This window comes from Arvicanthis niloticus, chromosome 1 (genome assembly GCF_011762505.2).
Source record: "Arvicanthis niloticus isolate mArvNil1 chromosome 1, mArvNil1.pat.X, whole genome shotgun sequence".
Lineage (NCBI taxonomy): Eukaryota > Metazoa > Chordata > Mammalia > Rodentia > Muridae > Arvicanthis > Arvicanthis niloticus.
In genome coordinates this window covers 41274535-41296849 of record NC_047658.1, presented here as the reverse complement: position 1 = coordinate 41296849, position 22315 = coordinate 41274535, and the positions used below count along the sequence as shown (strand labels likewise).

General features: G+C 41.2%; 1 long non-coding RNA gene across 1 annotated transcript; it reads left to right on the top strand.

The window, feature by feature from the left end:
• The first annotated feature begins 6198 nt into the window (after positions 1-6198).
• LOC143443241 (uncharacterized) lies at positions 6199-22185 on the top strand. Its single transcript, XR_013112035.1, has 3 exons — positions 6199-6291; positions 6779-6948; positions 21439-22185. It is a non-coding gene; the product is annotated as an uncharacterized LOC143443241 (long non-coding RNA).
• Positions 22186-22315: the final 130 nt, after the last annotated feature.

The following is a 22315-nucleotide window of genomic DNA, read 5'->3' as shown; positions in this document are numbered from 1 at the left end:
TGAACTACACATAGTCAGATACCAGGCAGGCGAGCTTGCACAGACCCTACTGTGATGCCCCACTATGTGCTAGAGAGGAGTGGCACAGAGTAAAATGTTTTCTTCAACTGGCATACAATACAATCCTGTAAAATCAGAGTTCATGCATTATTAAACTATTTAGTTGTTTTTCTCCAAGTACCCAACTGTGGAAAAGACTTCAGATTAGATTCAAATATCATATTGGATCAGTCCCCGTTCTGAAGAAAACGCACATGTTGATTGGCTCCTCAATGGTGCTCTAGGGTTTTAGCTGCCTGGAACTGGCTCTTCAGAAGAAAAGGAGACTGTCATTGACTGTAAGTGGTTAAATAAAGGGGAGTCAAGGGGAATAAGAAGGCAGTCAGAGGAAAAATGGGGATAGGGAATTGTTTCCAAGAAGGAACACTGCCAGCATTCTATTCAAATGGTCCATTGTGTCTTGGGAAGAGGATAGAAGTTATGCAGCTGCTTTGAAGATCGGTGTCATGGGGGAGCAGGTGTCTCCCCCTTAGATGGATCCTCACGTGACATCGAATGAGGAATGGTGATGGAGTAAAAGCATAGATCTATAGAGAACAACCTCAGAGGAGTATCTAGTAGAAAGGAGCTAAATATTTGTCTTTTCTCTGAAGGAACATGGGGGAGGAGAAACATGGCTGGTAAGCTTCACAAGTTCAGTAGCATTGCTCTGGGTCAGCTAAGCTACTTAGATCCAAGTCTCTCATATTTCCACCTCTCACTTTTCCTTGTTTGAATGTGTAAGAAGGTGTCTTTCCATGGCTGTGCAGCATCCTACGTGAACCAGGCATTTTGCTTACATAGCTCGTGCACTGCTGTTCACCTGCTGACTATCCGCTGTGAGCATTGGAGCTGTGTCACTTCCTCTACCTTCCCCTACATTCCCTCAGCGTCTCCAGCTTCTAGACCATAGGCAGTCATGGGCACCCATACCATCACATCCACAAGCAACAAGAGCTCTTATAGATATCACCCCATCCAGTTTTCTCTTGCGAACATATACCTGACGTCCACCTCTCAATCCTGACCACCCGCCACCTGCCTTATAGGCTGAAGCCCCAGCATTAGATCTGCAGACAGAGTGAGCAACCTTGTAGCTCACTGTTGGAGCAGCTCTTACTGTTACATAGCACTTAACCCATGTGGATTCTGGGAGGCACAACACTGCCCAAGCTCAAACGGTTCCACTAAATTCCACTCAGTACAGCATTAAATGTGCTCTAGTCAGCACTTTGTCTCAGCAGTAGGCGATTTTGCTCAACTGGAGACTAATTATTGTCAATGCTCTCTGTGTGTTCAACCACAGCTAGGTAAGCTATGATGCCCAGCAGGTCACAGGTCCTCAATGTGCTTTTCACTTCAGATAATTTCAATTATGATAAGTTTATTTAGATACAAACCCATTCTAAGTCAAGGAATATCTGTATAGGTATTTATATGCAGATGTTTACACGTGCATGCAGATTTGCGTATACTGTATTGATATACACACATTACCCCCCCCCCTTTTTTTAACCTTGCTTTAACTCACACAGAAAAGCAACCTAGGTAGCATTGGGGGTTATTCAATGTAAATGCTTAATGACCATGAAAATATAGCTGGCATTTATTGGACATGTTTTTAAGTGATACTCAGGGCACTTTACATAATCTTATTAATCCCAGAGGCATAGGAATGGCAACCTTTACCTCTGGTTTATAACAGATTACCTTAGTATCTCACAAATCCAGAAAGTTGAAGCATTTGACTTAAAGCTGTGTCCCAGTAATGCTGGGTGACTGGCCACTAGCGTATTTGTTTCACCATAGAGATGGAAGGAAAGCATCACATAGTTTAGCACGTGCTGACTGAAGAATTTTGATGCCATGAGCAGATAATATGGTATAGCATAAAAGGGGACAGGCATGTATTTAATTGCCGGTAGGAGAAGTAAACTTGTGTAAACTCACTGTGTGTAAGGGTTGGGGGAGGGCATTTGGGACATGCAGAAGTTGTCAGAATGAGAAAAAAAGTAAGAGTTGGATATTCATATTGAGTTAAGAAATTGTGTATTAATTTCACTTCATAGTTAATATTTGATTTGTTCTAAAATTATATGCAAGTGTTCTTGCCTTGTGGATGATCTGATTATGGGTAGAAACTCACAAATAAAAATAACGAATGAGGTATTATATTTTAAGTCCAATACTTTGGGGAAGGAGAAATAGTTTAGTTCTCCAGTAGGAAGGAAAACTGTCTTTTTGATGCAATGAAGGCCTCTAGGCCAACACTTTTAGGACTTTTTGAAACAGCATGCCCAGAGGCAGGCAGTCCCCTCTGTAAACTCTGGGTAACCTGGAAGAAACCAGACACCAGACAGGATGCAGGAGCTGGGAGCCGCCTGATGGCCAGGTGATAGGGCTTATAAAGACAGAGGCCAAGAGGCCAGAGCATGGGAAATGAAGTGGGCTAGCAGCAGGTCAAAGAGCAGGAGGGACAGTAAAAGTTGAGTGATTTCTTGTGTGATTACCGGTTTATTTGGTGTTATCTGGAGTTAGAGGGAAATATAATGGGGGGGGGGGGACCCAGTGTCTAGGCCTCTTCGCATGCCTACCCAAGTTTTATAGACTAAAGCAGCCCCAAACAGGCTGTATGGAAAGATTATTATTTTAACCTGTTGACCCAACTCCACTAAAATAAATAAACGACTAAATGCCCCCTATCTGTGATTGCTAACATATGGCAATGGGGAGAGGTGTTGTCTAAATCTTCTCACGGACGGGTGTCAATAACTGAATAACTGATAGATGCCAACGTCTTGACAGTACAATTCACCAGAGTGATCTCATTCAGGGCTGTGTATTTCTACAAAGCTATCTTAGACTTTAAGAGCCTCACATTATTCCAAACTCTCCCCTTTTTTCCTTAAATAGTCATTTCTTTTGGGTAAACACACACACACACACACACACACCAACACATTTTCCTGCAGAGTATGTTTTGATTGGGAATATTATTAACATGAGATGGGTTCCTTGGTATTAAAAATAGATGAACGTTGGAAAGAGGTTTCCTGCAGGAAGCACGTTAACATTACCTGCTTACTCAAATCTTAGCACGCTTAACAAGAATGTTCTCCTTGCCCCATTGAAAATGGGTAGATATTACACTTTTTCAATAGATTACAGTTTTAAATGTTCTTAGTTTCTAATGGGAGAAAAAGCCTCAACTCCAAGGCTTCACACTTCACACATTTGTAAAGACGACGGAGAAAGTTTTGAAAAGCTCATGTTGGTTAGTCAGTGTGCTTGCCAGCGCTCCTAAATGGGCATGTTGTTTTTCTGACATCAGAGAAAATACACATAAGTTGTATATTTTTAAAAGAGCCTTTGCACACAGAGATCATGTAAAAAAAAAAAATAGACATTGTTTCCCACATTGTCTTTAAAAATCAATATTTGTAATTATGAATCCCAAGTGCTTTTGTTTTTGATTTCTTTTTTTTTTTAATTTAGGAACCAATATAGTTTTGTGGCCAAAACAACATTAAAAAACCAATTTGAGTAGAGAAACCTAACCCTCTCTAAATTCACAATGGAAAAGAAGTGAGCGTCCCAGCTTCCTCCCATTCAAAGGATGGCCTCGGGGCTGAGCAAAGAAAACAAAACTGATACTTGGGGAGAAAGAGAAAATAAAAAAATGGAGTGGTTCTAATGCATTTGGGAGCAGGTGTAGGGCAGCCAAATGGAACTTTAGGGTCACTGGGAAGGAACGTCAGAGCTGAGTTATTAAGTTTAAGCAGAAATTATGGCCTGAAAGTTTAGCTTCGAATGAATTAAGGATGTGCTGAGGAGTGGGTGAAATATTTTCCCTCGGAGTCACGGGGTTAGCCAGCAGGTTGGGATCCTGCATCTGGGGCTGATTATGGGTGCTTTAGGTGGCAGGTGGCTTTAGGAAATGGAGCCTCACAGAGCTTTTAAAATATTTTCCTGGGAAGGGTAAATAATTCGATGCCTTGCTGGCTTCCCTTCTGCAGGCTGTTTGAAATACTCAAGCACATCCTAAGCCACATCAAAGCAGTTCCATGCTCCGCAAAGACAAACACCCTCTGCTCTGACACTTGGCCGCAGCCCTTTCACTTCCGGCGTTTTGAAATCTGTTCAGTGAACAACCGGGAGAGATCAGTTACCAGACCCTGTTGTGATATTTACGCAACTAATATTTATCAGTTGTCTTTTTAATACCGATTTCCATAAGCCTGAAACATTTTATTGCCCAATTAGTTCCTTTGAATAGCCACAGATGTTGAGCCTGGAAAAATAACCTTAGCTTTGACACCAAAAGTAGCCTGGTGATGAGTCATTTCAATTTCTGCAAATAAAAAGGAATGCCCTGTTCAGTATTTACCGGGTCAGGGATCATTACAATGAGATCAAAGATGATGGGTAATTGATTTATTCATAAGTATTTCCCCTTGACTCGATCTTTAATTTTGGTTTTTTGTTGTTGTTTGGCATTGTTTTGGGAGTTTGAGAGGGCTTGCTTTTCAATTTTTTAATTTTTGTTTTCCTTTGAATTTTACTTAAATGATGCGTACTTTGATGTAACAAACCTGCAGAATCCACCCTGTCTTTTTTTTTTTTTTTTTTTTTTTGTAAAATCACTAATGCATTTGGAGTATACAAACACTTCTGATATGAATTTCACCCTTATTTTTATTCTACTGGAATTCTTTTCTTGTTTTGTAACAAATCTCTGTGTTTTAATTATGTCTACAAGGGGCTCCACACTGAGTAGTTTCTTAGTAGATCTCGTACCAAAGATATCTGCTTTTTCCCCCTGTCTGAAATTGTGGTTTTGGAGCAAATGTCATCTTCGTTTTTGTGCAGGATGGTTTGCACACATCTCTGAACACAGACAAGGTAGTTTATAAAGTACTGGCGAGCGTTTGGGATGATGAAACATCTCAGGGGCCTTGGAGGTCAACAAAAGCACAAAATTTCAAGCTCAGGACCTGTCACATCAAAGTCACCTGGGACTACTTTAAAATAAAGATTCCTGGGTCTTTTCACGAGAGTAATTTAGCAGGTGTGTCAGTCAGTTTGACGTCACTATGAGAAATATCCGGGATAATCAATTCACAAAGAGAACAAGGTGTACTTTGGCCAACTGTTTTGAAGGTTCCTGTCTGTGGTTGGCACATTGCTTTGCATCCTGTGGTGAGGTCACGTGTCATGACAGGAGTAGGGAAGGAAAGCCCACTCACTGGGAAGTCAGGAAGCTGCAGAGGGCTGAAGGCAAGAGTCTGGAGCCCAACATCCTCTCCCAATGCCTCTCTGTAGGTTTCACATTTCAGAGGTTCCAATGTTTCCTACCAGCATCACAAACTGGGGAGCAATTTTTAACAGCGGGGCATTTATGTAAGTTATAGGAGGAGAGCTTGTTCAAGAGCTGTCAGGTGAGGTTTCTTTGCAGAGCTGCTTACATGTCATTGACAAGGGCACAGCTCTAGTAGATTTGAGAATTGATGTGATTTCATTTTCATCACGTAAACCCCTCAAAGTATTCCCAGAGAAGATTCTTTAAGTCTGTGTAAATGTAAACTCAGAAAGTGTGGCATGAATTCCTCTTGGTTCATACCTAGAGTGGAAACTTTATGTAAACTCTCAAAGCTACATAAACCCGTTAGAAGGACCGATTAGAGCTTCCTGGATTTCTGCATTTGCTAGCATCTTCTAGGGAGTCATGGGCACTGTCTGCATCTTTTTAAAACAATGTCCCTGGTTTTTCAGTTTCCCACACTGTAATTTATTTTGCTTTTCTAGCCTCAAGAACATGCACCATACTTACAATGACTAGGTAAACATAAAAACACCAGATAATACTGTTGTCATGAAGGGTTCTCAAACTCAAAATATCACTTAGCAAAACATGTCACATGCAAGTACAGCTTTAAATAATTGTTAAATAATGCACTTCCAGTTATAGATCACCAGAGGAAAATTGTGTATTCATATACATTCATAAATTATTAAGAATACTGATGGACTGCTTATCAAATTAGAAACTTCAGAGAATTCCACTGCATTGTAACGTTACCCCAGGGAGAGGTTTGCCTTTTCTGAGGAGCCTGCAGAATTCATAATTAACGTGTTTCCCACTTTTGCCTCCTGCCCCAGTTTTGTGCAGTGTTCATTAAGCAGAACCCACCAGCACGGAGCTTGTCTGTTTCCCTTACTCATTAATGGTCCACACGTCTCGCATCAGTCCAGGTGAGACCTCAGAGTCAATTTTTCAATATTTTAGAAAAATTTTAACTTCCTGAGGAAATCAGGTGAGAAGGAAACCAAACTTCCCCACTCACTGCCTCAGCTGCTATGCGCATCTGCAACACAATAACACATCGGTTATTCTACAGAGCATTCTACACTGAGACATTATTATCCAAAAACTTTACATCAAAGGTTACTGTTATTCTTGGTTCTTCAAATTCTAGTTTTAACAAATAGGTAATGACTTGTACCTACTATTATAATGTCATACAAAATAGATCTGCTGACATAAAAAATCCTCTATGTTATGCCTGGATGTGTCTTTCTCATCCCTAAATCCTGCCAACCACTGATTTTCATTGCATTCACAATTTTGTGTTTCCCATGATGCTCTATGTTGGCCTCTCAGACTGGCTTACTATACATAGTAATGAGCACTGGAGTTTCCTTCATATCTCTGTTGCTTAATAGGTCACTTTTTTTCTAGCACTAAATATTATCACTCGTCTGGATGCACTACAGTGTATTAATCCATTCATCTACTAATGGACATCTGGATTGCTTCCAGGATGTTGGACTGTCTGCCAACAATGAATGGAGCTACTGTAAACACCCACATGCAGACTTTTGAGCAAACATAGCTTCCAACTCCTTTGGGTAAGTACCAAGAATTGTCATCACTGAACCATATGGTAAGACTATGTTTAGTTTTATCAGAAATGGTCCGACTGTCTTCCAACGTGGCTCACCATTCTACACTCCCATCCGCAGTGAATAAGAGTTACTGCTGCTCAACGTTCTCCTGTTTAATATTGTCAGCATTCTGCACTTCAGGCATGTAGCAGTGCCTCAATCATGCTTTCATTAGTATTTCATTGATGGAATATGAGATGGGATGTCTTTCTTAAGCTTAAGTGCCTTCTGCTCCTGTCTTGCTGAGGGATATAGTCAGATGTTTGAACCATATTTTTTGTTGTTGTTGTTGAATGTTAGGTCTTTATATATTTTGGGTACCAACTCTATCTCAGACATCTCTTTTACAAATACTTTCTGTGTCTGATCTTTTCATTCTCTCTCTAGACACTATCTCCAACAGAGAAAAAAATTAAATTTCACTTAAGTTCAGTGTGTCAAAGAAGTTCAGCATTCAGTGATAGGTCTAAAGTCATTGCCAAACCTGGGGTTATTGGATATTCCTTTTTTTATGTGATAATTTAGAAAAATTGTAGTTTTAACATTTAAATTTAGGTGTGTAAAACCATCTTAAATTGATTTTAAGAGTGTAACATCTGTGTCTAAATTCATATTGAATGGTGAATACTCAATTATTCCATATCCCTTAGTGAAGAATAAATGATTTGTTCTTTATGTTGCCTTTACTCTTCTCTGCCAAAGACCATTTGATCAGTTGATTGAGTTTCTATGATTCATTTTAGAGATTTCTAGCCTACTGCTCTGTCTGTATATTCTTTTCACCAACACCCCACTGCATTGATTACTATAACTTTATGATAGGCTCTGAAGTCAATTAATATTAGGCCTCCAAAATATTGTATTGGTTCTTTTGAGCCTTTGGTTGTGTCATCCAAGTTTCAGGATGCTTTTTTCTTTTTTATGCTCACAAAATAACCTTCAGGGACTTTGGCTGGAATATCATTGAGCCTCTAGAATAAGATAAGGTAAACTGAATCAGACCATCAAAGGCCAGCTTCCTTGCTACTCCAATGTGTTTTATCACCAGCATTCTTTCTTCTCCTTTTCCTAGGACTTCCACCTCTCTCTTCACACTGTCCTCTGCTGTTTCATGCTGTCTACTGGATCTGTCGGAGCCCTTAGCATACAGACTGTAGAACCACAAGTTTTTTAAACTTCAAGTAGATATCTTAGTATACCTGAGTCTGTTCCTGCTCCATGTTTTGTACACGTTTTTAGGGAATTGAATTAATTTGTCACTAGACCTCCAAAAATGTGCTGGTAAAGTAAAGAAGTGTTCTGAACTGTAGCCCTGGGGCTAGTGACTTCTATAAGGATGCTCTCCCACCCACCCACCCACTCACTCCTGCCTCAACACCCTGACATTTTCCTATGCTGGGTCATTGAGCCTCCATAGGACCAAGGGCCTCCCCTCCCATTGATGCCAGATAAGGCAACCCTCTGCTACATATGCAGCTGGAGCCATGGGTCCCCCACCACCACCACCAATGTGTACTCTTTTGTTGGTCCTTTATTCCCTAGGAGCTCTGGGGAACTGGGGGATGACAGGAAAGCAAGAGGCTCCCAGGACCCAACAGGTATGACATTAGCTGAAATATCCAATAAAGGGGAGAGAGAATCTATAGAGATCATATCCAGATTTTAGGCATGGCCTCTAGTTGAGGGATAGAGCCACCCACCCATCTCAAAAATAGTAATCCAGAATGGCTCCTGTCTAAAGAAAATGCAGGGACAAAGAATGGAGCAGAGACTAAGGAAAGGCCATCCAGAAACTGCCCCACCTGGGGATCCATCCCATCTGCAGACACCAAACCGAGACACTATTGCTGATGCCAAGAAGCACTTGTTGACCAGAGCCTGTTATAGCATTCCCCTGAAAGGCCCTGCCAGAGCCTGACCATCCAACCATTGGATGCTTACAGCCAACCATTGGACTGAGCATGTGGACCACAATGGAGGAGTTAGGGGAAGAACTGAAGAAGCTGAAGGGGTCTGCAACCCCATAAAAAGAACAAAAGATTTTATTTTATAGCAATCTCTTCCAATTAATTCTCTCTCTCTCTCTCTCTCTCTCTCTCTCTCTCTCTGTCGTCTGTCTGTCTGTCTGTCTCTGTCTCTGTTCTCTAACTTTGAAGGCAACAGCTTATTTCCAATTCTCATCAGGAGATACTGATCTTCAGTTTGGTTTTTAGTTTTTCTGGTTGGGATGGAGAGGATGTACAAGCTCCTTACATGAAAGACTGGAAAGCAGAGGACAGCCACAATCTTCACTTTGCAACTGATGACTCAGTGGTCTGAGTGCAGAGGATGAGTGGCCATGGCATTGTTCAGCCCCAAATGAGACACCTAAATCACACTCCCATCCCACATGGCTCTGACGAATTGCAGGGGAGTGGGTGGAAAGATGCCAAAAATGCCAGAAGTTAGGATAGACTGTTGCAGAATAGTGTCTTTTGTTCATGCCAGAGCCTTTACACACATGAACTCACAGTGGCTGTGATTGCCTGCATAAGACGGGCACAAGATCCGGCCACTCAAAATTCAAGCATAGACAGGGGAGGGGCTTATAAAGCACAGCACCTAGCTGAGGAGCTTTGACAGCTGAAGTTGGCTGGAGTAGGGAGAGTTAGTTCTCCTCAAGAAGAAGCCTCTGTAAATTGCCCATGCTCTGGTGGGGGGGGGGGCACCTCTATGCACATATGGAGCATTCTGATTGGACGGAGTCAATTATGGGGAAAAAAAAGGACATAAAGATGGGAGGAGAGTATGGTGGCTATGGGAGGAGTCTAACGGGAACATAGGGTTGATAGTGTCAAAATACATCATGTGTATGTATGAAATTCTGAATGAATGAAAAAAGACAGAGAGGAAGAAATGCTTGCCTTGGGCTTGGATGACAGCTCAGTGGGCAAAGCACTTACTATGCAAATGTGAAGCCCTGAGAGCAGATCCCCAGAACACATGCAAAGTCACACTTCTTAGTTTGTATTGATAATCCTAATGCTCTGGTAGACAGATGGGGGTGGGGTAAAGACAAAAAAGTGACTGGAAGCTCATGGGCCAGCTAACCTGGCAATTTCAGCAGGGAACAAGAGACCCTGTCTCAAACAAAGTGAGAGGTGAAGATGTCTTTTAACCTTTCTATGTGCTGCCTAACATGTGTACAACACATATGTACATGCACACGCACGCACATACATAAACATGCACACATTTACCGATATTAAAAAAATCAGTTTCCTTCCTGGGCTACATGAAAGTAAGCCATGTGAGTTCAAAGAGTTTGCCTTAGCTCTCTTTTCTGAGATGGACACAGGTTTAGATTTTCAACTGAATTCTGAATTTAATGAGCAGCTTACAAACTGGGGAATTGTTTTATTTTTCTGGAACTGGATACAATAAACTATTTCTAAATATATATTTAATTTGTTTTAAAGGTTGAAGAAGGGCAGAATTTTAACTCAATGCAGAGTTCTTGCTAGCATAGTGAGGATCTTAGTCCCATAGTAACATAGTAATATATATATATATATATATATATATATATATATATATATATGTGTGTGTGTGTGTGTGTGTGTGTGTGTGTGTGTGCGTTCACAATTTTATGACAATAAAACCATAGTCTAATAGAGACATGCAAGTGAATAATTAAAATGATAAGCACTCATTTTTATCTGAAGAAATAACATCGGACTGAAATTATGAAGTCCTGGTTCCTAGTAAAGGGAAGTAGATACATAACTCTGACCACTGGGGACCATGGAAACCACTAACAGGTGTGTTGAAGAAAAAAAAAAAAAGCAAATTTTGTTTTTTTCCATTTTTCTTTGCCTTCACAACCCAGCCCTAGGGAACCATACTTGCGTAAGAGTAGTAACCACCAAAACAGTATCAGCCCCAGACCATGATAAGAGGAGGCTTCTTCCTTCTCCAGAATGGTTTTTGTCCAAGAAGATGAGCTGCTTACTTCTGACCCTGGCTTCATGGTAGCTCATTCTCTGCATCAGTTTCTCAGGTAGGAGTGTGTCTGCCTTGCTGTATATTCTGGATCTAATTGGCCACCAGTGACACTTGGGGTCCACCTTAGCTTCTCTTTCTGGTGCTGTAATAAAACACAATAAGGCAAAGGCAACACAAGGGAGAAAAGCCTTCCTCTACATCTCAGTTCAGGTTTCAGACCACCATGGTGGAGAGACTCTGGGACAGGAGCCTGAAGGAGTGGAACAGTTTGCATTCATGGTCAAGAAGCAAAAGGACAAAGGCCTTGTCTGATACTGCTCAGCTTTCTTTCTCCATCTATGCAGCTCTATATTCCATACACAATTAAGAAGGGTTTCCTCATATCAATTAATGAAATCAAGATAATCCCCCACAGGGAGACCCAGAGGTTCACTTCCCAGATGAGGGTCTAGATTCTGTCAAGTTGACAACATTAAAGATCTAGGGACCCATCCCATCCTTCAAGTAGACTCTGCCTTAAGCATCATCTATTCATCCTCAGAAGGGAGCCACGAGACCGTGGGAGGAGTTGGCTTACTCTCTACTTTCAGTTTATAATTTTAACTTCATTATATGAAAGTAAAATCCAAGTGAAACACTACAGTGAGCCTTCATTTGAAAAACAAAAAAAAAAAAAACCATTTGGCTTTCAGGCAAAGCTAAACACCTTGCTTTGAAGCGCAGAATGAGATAGTGAAGTGAGGCAGGACCCTAGGCACGGCAGTAGAAATGATGTCACTCCTCCAAAAAGATCTCTCTTTGAGCTACTCACCTCAAGACTTGCCTTCTTCCCGGACCCACAGTCCAGGACAGCTAGGTGCTAACTCAGCAGTTCTGAGGTGGAGTCAGCTGCAAGTATCTTACAAATGACTGTCAAAGTTACTGATGGCTGCTGACTAGGAACAAGCCAAGACATTCCTGAAGCATCTGCAGGATTTCCATGTAGCTTGAGTTTCCTTGTGGGGGGCCTCTCAGCAACAGGGATTATTATATAGAGGTGCAAACTTCCAAACACGAATGTCCCCATAGGCAGAACAGAAACTACATGGCCTTTTATGGCATGCCAAATGTCACACTTACTATGTCCTGTCATTCTCACTATTTGTCATTTTTACTGTGCCCTGATGGTTAAAGCTGTCACAATTCCTCCCAGATTCAAGAGCAAAAAGAAGAGACTTGATTTCTCAAAAAGGGGGATGCTTGAGACTCTTTAAAAGGTCAATACACCATCATCCTATCAGTCTCTCATATGAAGAAACTAAGGCATAAAGTCAGACCATTGTTGAACCAGAATTAAATCATCTAACCCCAGAGCTATAACCTATAACTTCAGAACAACTTGACCTCTGCTATGTCCAAATCTTACTAAATATATCTAGTGTGTCTTAAGGTTTATTGAACTTTTCAGTCTATCCTTTCTTCTTTAAGATTCTCTTACAGCATATAGCCTAACTTAACTGTCAACCCTGGAAACTGAGGATGAATCTCTCTCTCTCTCTCTCTCTCTCTCTCTCTTAATCTCTCTCTCAATCTCTCTCTCAATATCTCTCTCAATCTCTCTCTCTCTCTCTCTCTCTCTCTCTCTCTCTCTCTCTCTCTCTCTCTCTCTCTCTCCCTTCCCTCCCTCCCTCCCTCCTCCCTCCCCTCTCTTTCTCATATGTACCTATGAATTGATTTGGTCTGATTCTCACAGGCCTGAGCTGCCTCCAAAATTTGACATGTTCTCACTGTTCCAGCTCTCCTGTTTCCATAGGTGACATTAAAATAAACTCAAACATCCATTCATTCACCCTGTGGACATTACCACCCCAAAAGCACAGTGTGCCATGGAACAGTCAGTGTCCTTTATGCACAGGCCCCAGTGGTAATCAGCTTACTGGTTTCACAATTGTGTCCTTGCCCCATTGACACATGACATAACTAGAAAGTTAGACACCTTCAGAATATACCTGATTGACCATGACTCTAGGTTCTTCCCTCCTAGGGTCTCTCAGAGGTTTCCAGGAAGAACCCTTTTTGCTTTTGTGAAGATTACACACTTCTGCTTCCATCTTCAAACCACATAGCTTTATCAGTCCCTCTTCCACTTCACCCACAGGGGAGGCCAAGCCCTTCTGACAAGGTCCCAAACTCATAAGCATTCAAATGCTTCTTCGAAACTGGAAGGACACACAAAGTCTGCAGCCTTGGATTAAGCTCAGAACTCCGTTTTCTTAAGTGGTGAAGTAATGGACTCTAATCTAGACCACCTTCAGTAGGACCCCCTGCCACATCCATTAGTTTTTCTTCTGAATATTTCTTGAATCTTCCTCACACTCAGCATGAGCACTGGGTTTTTACCACTTCTATCCTGAAATTGTCCAAAGAGACATGTGCAAAGATCCCAGATCTGCAAGGACAGGAGGAACCTTAACTCATAGGATAGAGCTCATTACCCAGTGACTCCTAACCAGGAATGCCCAGTATTACTTGTGTCATGGGGTTAATCCCCTGCTAAGATGGAACATGGCAAACAAGAAAGAGACAAGATACCAAAACCTGAAACAAAAAGACTGACCATAACCTATGACCCATCACCACTTAAAACCTTATAGTGGTCATACATGAGCTCAAGTTTCTTCCCGTTCTGTAAAGACCTCAGTGAGGATTGTGCAGACAATACAGCCATCTCCTTGCTACTGGTTCTGTACTGACTCTAAACTCCTGAAAGCTCCCAGCAGACATTACAATGTGTCATAGCCCTCTATGTTTTGTTTATCCTCTGTTGTCTGCCTAGAGTTCTCTGTTCCTCTCAATTGCCCATTGGAAAGTTTGTAATAAACAGAATCACTGTGTGCATCGAAAAGCCCCAAGCCCCACCTTTCACAAGCCTCTGCCAGTTTAGGTGCCTATGCTCTGTGAGCGATACCAAGCTGTGACTCATCATCACTGTTTTATAACTCCAGGGGTCCTTCTCTGTACTAAGGGCCTATATACACTGACAGCTTGAGTTTAATCTATCTTTGTATCTGTGGTCCCTGGCAGATGTACACACTCAGAACATATGTGCTGGATACAGGCACAAATGATGGGTAAATACAAGTGAGAAGGCACTCTGCAGCTGAACAAGGGAATGCCTCTTTATTTTTTTTTTCTCACACTTCAGCTTGTCCTGGGCTAGACACTGCTGGGGCTTTCAAACTGCTGCTTTGTCTCAGGTCCCTAGAGAACCCTTTTCTCCACCCGTACAAAACGTCATGTGATCCTGTGTGATGCCAAAGGCACCTGAATTGCTTCAGAGTCACAACAATGGGCATCCGTTATCCCAATAGTAGCAGGGAACAGATGCAAAAGTTAATAGAGTTTTCTGGATGACAGAATGCTAGATAAATGAATCTATGCTTCATTATATTTAGAGAGATTCCAAAATATGGAGAGATGAAGAAAGGTCTGAGCTAAGCTGTGACAGTCACAATCTGGGGAGCTGCACATCAGAGCCATCCTCCCTGCTTGCCAATCTGATCACAGGAATCAGAATTCATTCCTCAGCACTGACACTCATTCCAAATGGAGATACCAAGAGATGGGCATAAAAATACTCAATTAGCATTCCAGAACACACTCGGGGACTTTCAAAGAGTCCAGCACTGTCGCACCATTACAAGGAGAGAAATCTTGTCCCAGCCAGCTTCTTTCAATATCTAGTGCTGTGTAATACCCTCCACAAGGTGCTGGGAAACACTTGACCTTCCCATGTACCAGAGTCTGTTTTCTGCCTAGAGTCACCCAGTACTCCTCTGCTCTCTGTTTTAAAACACTCGTTCTAGGAATCTTCCTCCTTGTTTCATGTAATTTTTATTATACAACTTATTAATTTATATTTTTATTAATAATTGGTTTGGCTGCTAAGTCTTCACATAGCTGTATTGGACTTAAAAGGATTAGGACCTGTTCTATGCAAATCTATGAATGAAACACTAGCCCAGCAATGCAGCCTTACCTCAAGCCCACAGAGCATCTGCTGTTACAGACAAAAAGAACCCACCTGCATATTGCTCACTCACCATGGCTGTTTGGATATGGATAATAGGTATCCAGGCAGTCAATTTGCAGACAAAGTCACATAGCAATACAGTTTGTCTAGCTCCTTTAAATACGTTTGAGCCTTTTGGAATTAAGTTTAAAATGAGAAGAAAAACTCTCTCTCTCTCTCTCTCTCTCTCTCTCTCTCTCTCTCTCTCTCTTTCTCTCTCTGTGTGTGTGTGTGTGTTTTCATAAGTTTTCAAATACCAACTAAGAACCATGTTCATACACGTTCACAGTAGCCAATGTGAACAATGTCCTTCATGTGGCTTTAATTTGCTTTGTAAATACAAATGTAACTGGTATTTAAGGGACTATTCTAAATCACCAACACCCTCCTCTGTCTGAGCATGAGTAATCTAATTTCTACAGAGCACGTTGGGTTTTGACAGACAGATCTCCAAGGACTGTCTTGTGTGTCAGCATCGGTGAAAATGAGTTCTGAAGTAGAGTCACACCCCCACGCATGCGTGGAATCCCAATAAACCACATCTCATACATCCATTTGCCTGTGTCTTGTGGCTGATGGTAATATATTCTTTTGCTTCTGGCAAAAAAAAAAAATGGTGAGAAACTGCTGGTGCATATTGATAGCATGAGTCCTCAAGGAACCGTAATTGGGAGAAGAGACACACAGCTCGTGAACATGCCAGGGGACCTCAAACTGCTGTCGTCCTTCAATCTGCAGCCAACTGGAAACAATGGATCCCCAAACTGTCAAGGGATTGAAACATTCTCTCATTTTAGGAGTGGAAAATTAAATTTTAACTCTTTGACAAAAAGGGAATTTGCCTGCTAGTGCCACTAAGTATTTTAGCTGAGCACTAAATAGTATCTGATTAAAACCACTCCCTGGGGGAACATGTTAGCCTCCCTGTCTGTTCCTATTGTGTTGTGGATAATTTGTGATACATGGGTGTCTTTCTATATTTAAATATCTAACTGAGAGTGTGAAGAAGTAAAGTCATATGGTGAGACTACAATGTTTACAGGGTGGGATGAGCTTATCTGGGGAGGAGCAAGTCACCAGTAAGCTGACTCCCTGGCAGAAGCATGGTGAATTCCCAGACTTGTTTCATTCCCAGCTGGTGAACTATTTGAAGGGAGGAAGATATTCCTGAGACCTTCAACACCTATTTGCCTTAATCATTGATCTGCCCTTTCTTACTAAGCCACGGTTGCACATTTAATAATGTGCTATGCATACTATAATAAAAGACCAATTGCTTTAGTCATACAATACAAATTATGATGATAAAATGTTTTTGCTTGAGTTCACTGATTTGGTTTTCCGCGACTTAGAAAAATTTGTGTTGATGACAGCTTTGTTTATATGTACAAGGACCATTTTTGTAGACAGTTCTAGTTTCTGGACAATCTGGAAATGAATGTTCCTCTATATGAAACGCAGCCTGGCACTCATTTTCTCTAATCTCCCCACACCTTCTAGTATCAGATGTCCAATCACCTTTGGAAATGCTGAATGAACTGAGTTAGGCAAAGAACATGACTCAGTGCATCGGCTGCCTTAGAATAGCCTGAATCCACATGATGGCATTACAGTCTTCTAGGCACTGACATTCAATTCTGTAAAGAGATCTCACACTCTGTTCCACACCCTCAAATGCCAAACAGTGTGCTTGCCAACTGTCGACTGCTTGCCAAAGGAGGAGAAGCAAACTAGCCTTTGCTAGTTTTGATGGGGGTCAAAAGTGTCTGCTAGTCACATCAAATGTCTGTTTCTGAGGGGCACACACATTACCAACACCTATGCATTTCCTAGACCTGTAAGAACAGGCTGGGGAGAAGAAAGCATGCTGGAGAAACAGTGTGCATATCAAATAAAACACGTCTCAGTAAGAAGGAAGCATATGCAAGACCCATCCAGGACACAGGAGGACCAGGGTATAATGGTGGCTATGCTTCCATCTGTTACAATCTGCCTAGTTCATTCAATGCTTGGTGGTCCCCTCCTTCTGTGTCCCCTGTTCTCTTCAGACACAACCCTGGGACGTGGAATTATCACACCATCAAAAACAGTGAATTATGGCTGTGGCTCTATCAGGGTGAGTGAAGTACTTTACCTGCAGGGTCTACTCTAAGGGTATTTCTGCATATCCATCTCAGTTTCCAACCTCATAATTTTTCACAAACCCTTGTCCTCGACTCCACCATCACATGTATACAAAGTGTCTGTGTATGCCTATGGTGAACATGTATTTGCTTTAATTAGCTGTACTAGGGGCAACTAGAAAACTAATTACTTGTAACTATTTTGCCACTTAAATAAGATGAATACAATTGACTTCTGTACAAAACTTTCCTTTACTGATCATTTCCCATGTGGAAATCTCTTCCTGTTCTAATTCAAGAGTGAATGCTATTCTGGTTTACTTTTCTGTTGCTGCGGTAAAACACTGACCAAAACCAACTTAAGAAGGAAAGAGTTTCTTTCCTCTTACTACTCCCAGATCACAGCTCATTGCTGTAGGAAGACAGGGCAGGAACACAAAACAGGAGCCTGTGCTCAGGACCTGAAGCAGAGACCATGGTTAAATTTTGCTTGCTACCTTACTTCCCCATGGTTTGCTCAAATTGCTTTCTTATACATCCCAGGTCACCAACTGAGGAGCAGCCCAGTAGGCTTGACCCTCCCACATCAGTCACTAGACATGAAAATACCTACAGATTTACCCACAAACCAATTTCCCACGTGGAAGAGAAAATCGCATGGATCCGAAGGAGGCAATTACTCAAATGAAGTTCATTCTTCCCAGGGACTATGTTTGAGTCAATTTGATTTAAGCTAATGAGCACAGACATATAAGGTCATTACTGTCAGCAAATGTCCAAGAGGTCCTAGGAGGCCCAAGAGTTCCCATTGACTTCCTAACATTATATTGCTATATTCTTGATTACCTTACAGAACTTGATAACAAAATCATATTGCTGAAGACCTCAGATACTTGAGCCATAGAATGTGAAGAAACAAAACTGATACTGATCTCGAAGCTTCTTCCATACTGGCTAGCTTTCATGGAACCCAAAGACACTTTGCAATCTACTGGAGGAGAAAAGAAAAAGTCAATCTTACCCAGCTGTCAACCATGCCAGTTACAATAATGACCATTTTGTCCAGACATGCTTATTGGTGCAATGATACTTGAAAGTCACTGGAATAACCAATCACTTTATGACCATATTTATGGCCTGCTCCACAAGATACAACGCATATCTAGTACCTTATCAGGGCTAACGCCGTGTGGCTAGATATGTCATAGGCCATACTGAAAAATCTGCCACTCTTGTGATGCTAAATAGTCAGAATATTAAACTATAACCCAATGACTTGTGGTTATATTAATAAATTACTGCATCTATCAATCCACCTCAAGGAAGCTTTCTCTTGAAATAGACACTGATTAGCACAGAAGCTGACAACTGGTCAAGGTACACAGAGTAAGAGACTGTAGGGTTCTCAGCTCTAAATGGGACATCCTTCTCCCAAGGCTTAGGATCATTGTTGAAGAGAGTAGAGTAAGATTTGAAGAGTCAGGGGCTGTGAATGACATCAAGGAAACTGTCTGGACAGATCACCTTCAATCTATGCATAAAGACATTATTTAATATAGTATATGAAAGACTAGATAGTACATACATAATGCTTATATAAGATATTTTATTAAAACTAAGCATAAGTTAGAATTGTAAACATTTAGTCACTCAGCATTATTTTGCAGGTTTAAAGTTTTGGTTTATAGGTATTATTACAACAGGGTTTTACAAATAGATTTTTCACTCAATTCATATTTTTCTGATTTTTTTGTTAATTTATTTAATCACTTTACATCCTGATCACAATCCCCAATCCCTCCTGTCCTTCCTGTCCTACTCTTACAAATCCATCCCTTATTACACCCATTACTCCCTCTGCTTCTTCTAAGAAAAGAGACAAGCCCCACTTGGGTACCAGCCTGCCCTGGGACATCCAGTGAAAGCAGGACTAAGCCCATCCTCTCTCACTTCATGCATCTTTGGTTGGTGCTTCAGTCTCTGTGAGCCACTGTAGGACCAGTTAGTCGACTCTGTACATCTTCTTGTAGTGCCTTCAGCCCTCCAGCTTGCTCAATCCTATTCCACACTCAACCACAAGACTCCCTAGTTCTATCTGATGTTTGTCTGTGGGTTTCTGCATCTGTTTTCATTCTCTGCTGGATGAAGCTACTCAGAAAACAGTTATGCTAGGTTCCTCTCTGAAAGCATAGCAGAGTATCATTAATAGTGTCAAGGGTTGGCTCTCTCACATGGGATGGGTTTCAATTTGGGTCAAGTCACTGGGTGGCTGTTCCCTCTGTCTCTGTTCCCTTTTAACCCCTGTTCATCTGTAGGAGGAACAAATTTGGAATCAAAGGTTTTGTGGGTGAAGTGATGTTCTCCTCTCTCTACTGGAAGTCTCACCTGGCTAAAGGAGATGGTCCCTTCAGTTACTACATGCCTTGCTGATAGGAGTCTCACGTAGGTTCACTCCATAGACTCCTGGGAGCCTTCCAAGTCATGTCTTTGATACTCACCAGTGTTCATGCACAACATACTTATTAGTTTTAGCAGGTGTTCTGTACTTACTTTATTTATGGATCACTTATCTACCAGTTCCCCTGTTGTTAGATCTGTTAGTTGGCCCTCTAGTAAGAAAAGCTGCTGTGATCTTCATTGCTTTGCTACTTTTACAAATGAGAGACTGTCTCTCTGCTATGTGTATCTAAAAGTAGCACTATTGGGACCTGAGGAATATGTTCCTTCACTTGACTCATTATTATATTACACAACACCATGTCACATGTTTGAAGTATGAATGCATGCAGACCAATGTTGTATATTAATTTCAGATATGTTTTTATGCAATACAAATTTAAAGGAATGGAGAAGGAATACAGCAATTGTGGTTACCTTTTCCAAGAATAGTTTAAGAAATGGTATACATAAAATTTCAGTTTATGGAAGATATAGGTATTTTCATACTTTTATCTATAGCATTTTCTATAACTAAACTGTTTCCTAGAAAGGTATAAAATAAATATTGAAAAACTCAGAGAAGATTCAAAGAATTCAGAATCAAAATGGAGTCAGCATTTACATAGTTAAGCGGCAACATCTACAAGGTTGGCAAACATGAAAAATATAATAATTTGTAGAGCTGTAAATTGTGGCAATCGAGATTATCTACCTCTCACTAGATAGCACTCTAAGAGGAAGAAGTCACTTTCAAGCTAAGAGCCTTCTTGCTTTTTGCAGCCATCTGTGTCACCAATGCCTTCTTTGAACTTCAAAGCAACAGCCATTAGGATCTCGTACAATGGGGGGGGGGGGTAGGAGATTGCATTCTGTATTTATCTCAAGGCAAAGGATCAATTGGGAGAAAGCTAGGGCACTGTGTGCCACTTAGTTCACAGAACACTGGTGGCAAAAGGTGCAAAAGTGCTGTATATAGAGGACCAGCCCTCTCCTCAAGAAAGAGCACACCAACTGGTTATTCAATATCGCATGAGCCCTGAAAACACACATACAAATGACATAATACAGAAAGAGCATGTTATATTTATGTATTTAGGAATTCATGTGAATATACATATACATCTAGGTAGGTAATAGCAGCTAATAAAAAGAAGTCCATTCATGAATTTGAAAGAGAGCAATGAGGAGTCTATGAGAGAGTCTGAAAAGAGGGAAGAGGGAAGAAATGATATAATTATATTATAGTCTCAAAAAAAAAATAAAGGAAATCACCTTTTAAAAATAAGTAACCTGAGCTGGTGACATAGCTTTACTAATAGAAAACTTACTTAGCATTAGCAGGGCCCTGAACTCAATTCCCAGAACTGAAGAATAAATGTAACCCATGATATGTTAAGCAGTTAGAGTGGGTCATAACATCCATATGTATAAGAACAAACTAAGAACTACTCTGTCTTCCACATGCCGGAATTACCTAGTCATGTTGGCACTGGCGACAGTCTGATCACCCAGAGACAGGTGGAATACTTTTGCTACATCTCTACAGTAACCTCAGGAAGGATTCAAGCAGGCACTGTCTTCCAAAGAGCTGTTGTCTATGGAATTCGTTTAAAACAGTGGTTCTCAACTTATCTGTCACTGCAACACTTTAATACAGATCCTCATGTTGCGGTGACCCCTAACCATAGAATTATGTCATTGCTACTTTATAACTCTTTCACTACTGTTATAAATTATGATGTAAACATCTGATGTGTTGGATATCTGATATGTGACCCCCCAAAGAAGTTGCAACCCATAGATTGAGAAACACTGGTTTAAATGCTATTAATCAAGTCTTATGGGTTTTTCTTACAGGATTAGACTGACTTCTGAGGAAGGAGACAAGAGGGATCTGCTGGCAAGCCCTAAGATGGATCAGCTACATCAGCTACATGTCTTTCTAATAAATATGCAGGACTGGGTCCAGAGCAGAAACATGTGCTATACCCACTTCAGCCCTTTCAGGAGCAAGAAAATTATCAATAAAGCCTGAGCCTGGATTCTGAACTGTTGGCATTTTTAACCTCTGAGGGGTGAGGGGAGACTTAAAACTGTCCTTTGAGGAAAAGTGGCAGAGCCTGCAAGAGAGTAAGAGAATCTTCAGCTCATGAGCTGTGCAGACCCTCCTTCAACAAAGCTGGGGAACAGAGAAAACAAAAACATCAAAGAGTTGGGAACAGGCAGATACATAGATAAAGGAAGATGGCCATTGACCTACATTTCACTACAGATTCACAGCACCCCGAAATTCCAACTGTGTGGCATCTTCTCATGCACCAGGCCTGGCACAAGATCATTAAGTCCACACTGATTTCTTTTTTCCAATGTCCCTGCTTTTATCCAAGCTGTCCCACTGCAAGAGGTCAGCCTGGTGAAGTCTCTCAAAGAAGATATCTCCCTCTTTGGTCTATCCAGTCTTTGTCAGGCCCTAGATCAAAAGAAAAGGAACAGTAAGAGATCGCACAAAGTAAGACTTCAGTCTTTCAAAACACATTTCCCTCCAGCTGTGGGTATGAGGAACACCCCTGCAAACAGACAGGAGCAACCACACAGCATATCCAGGTGAGTCGCTGCATTCCTTGGACCCAGAACATGAAACTGAAATACAGTGCATGACAATTCCTTCATAGCACTTTGACTGCTTCTGAGCATGGAAAGCTCAAGTGTAGTTCAAATGATTCGTCTAACCAGA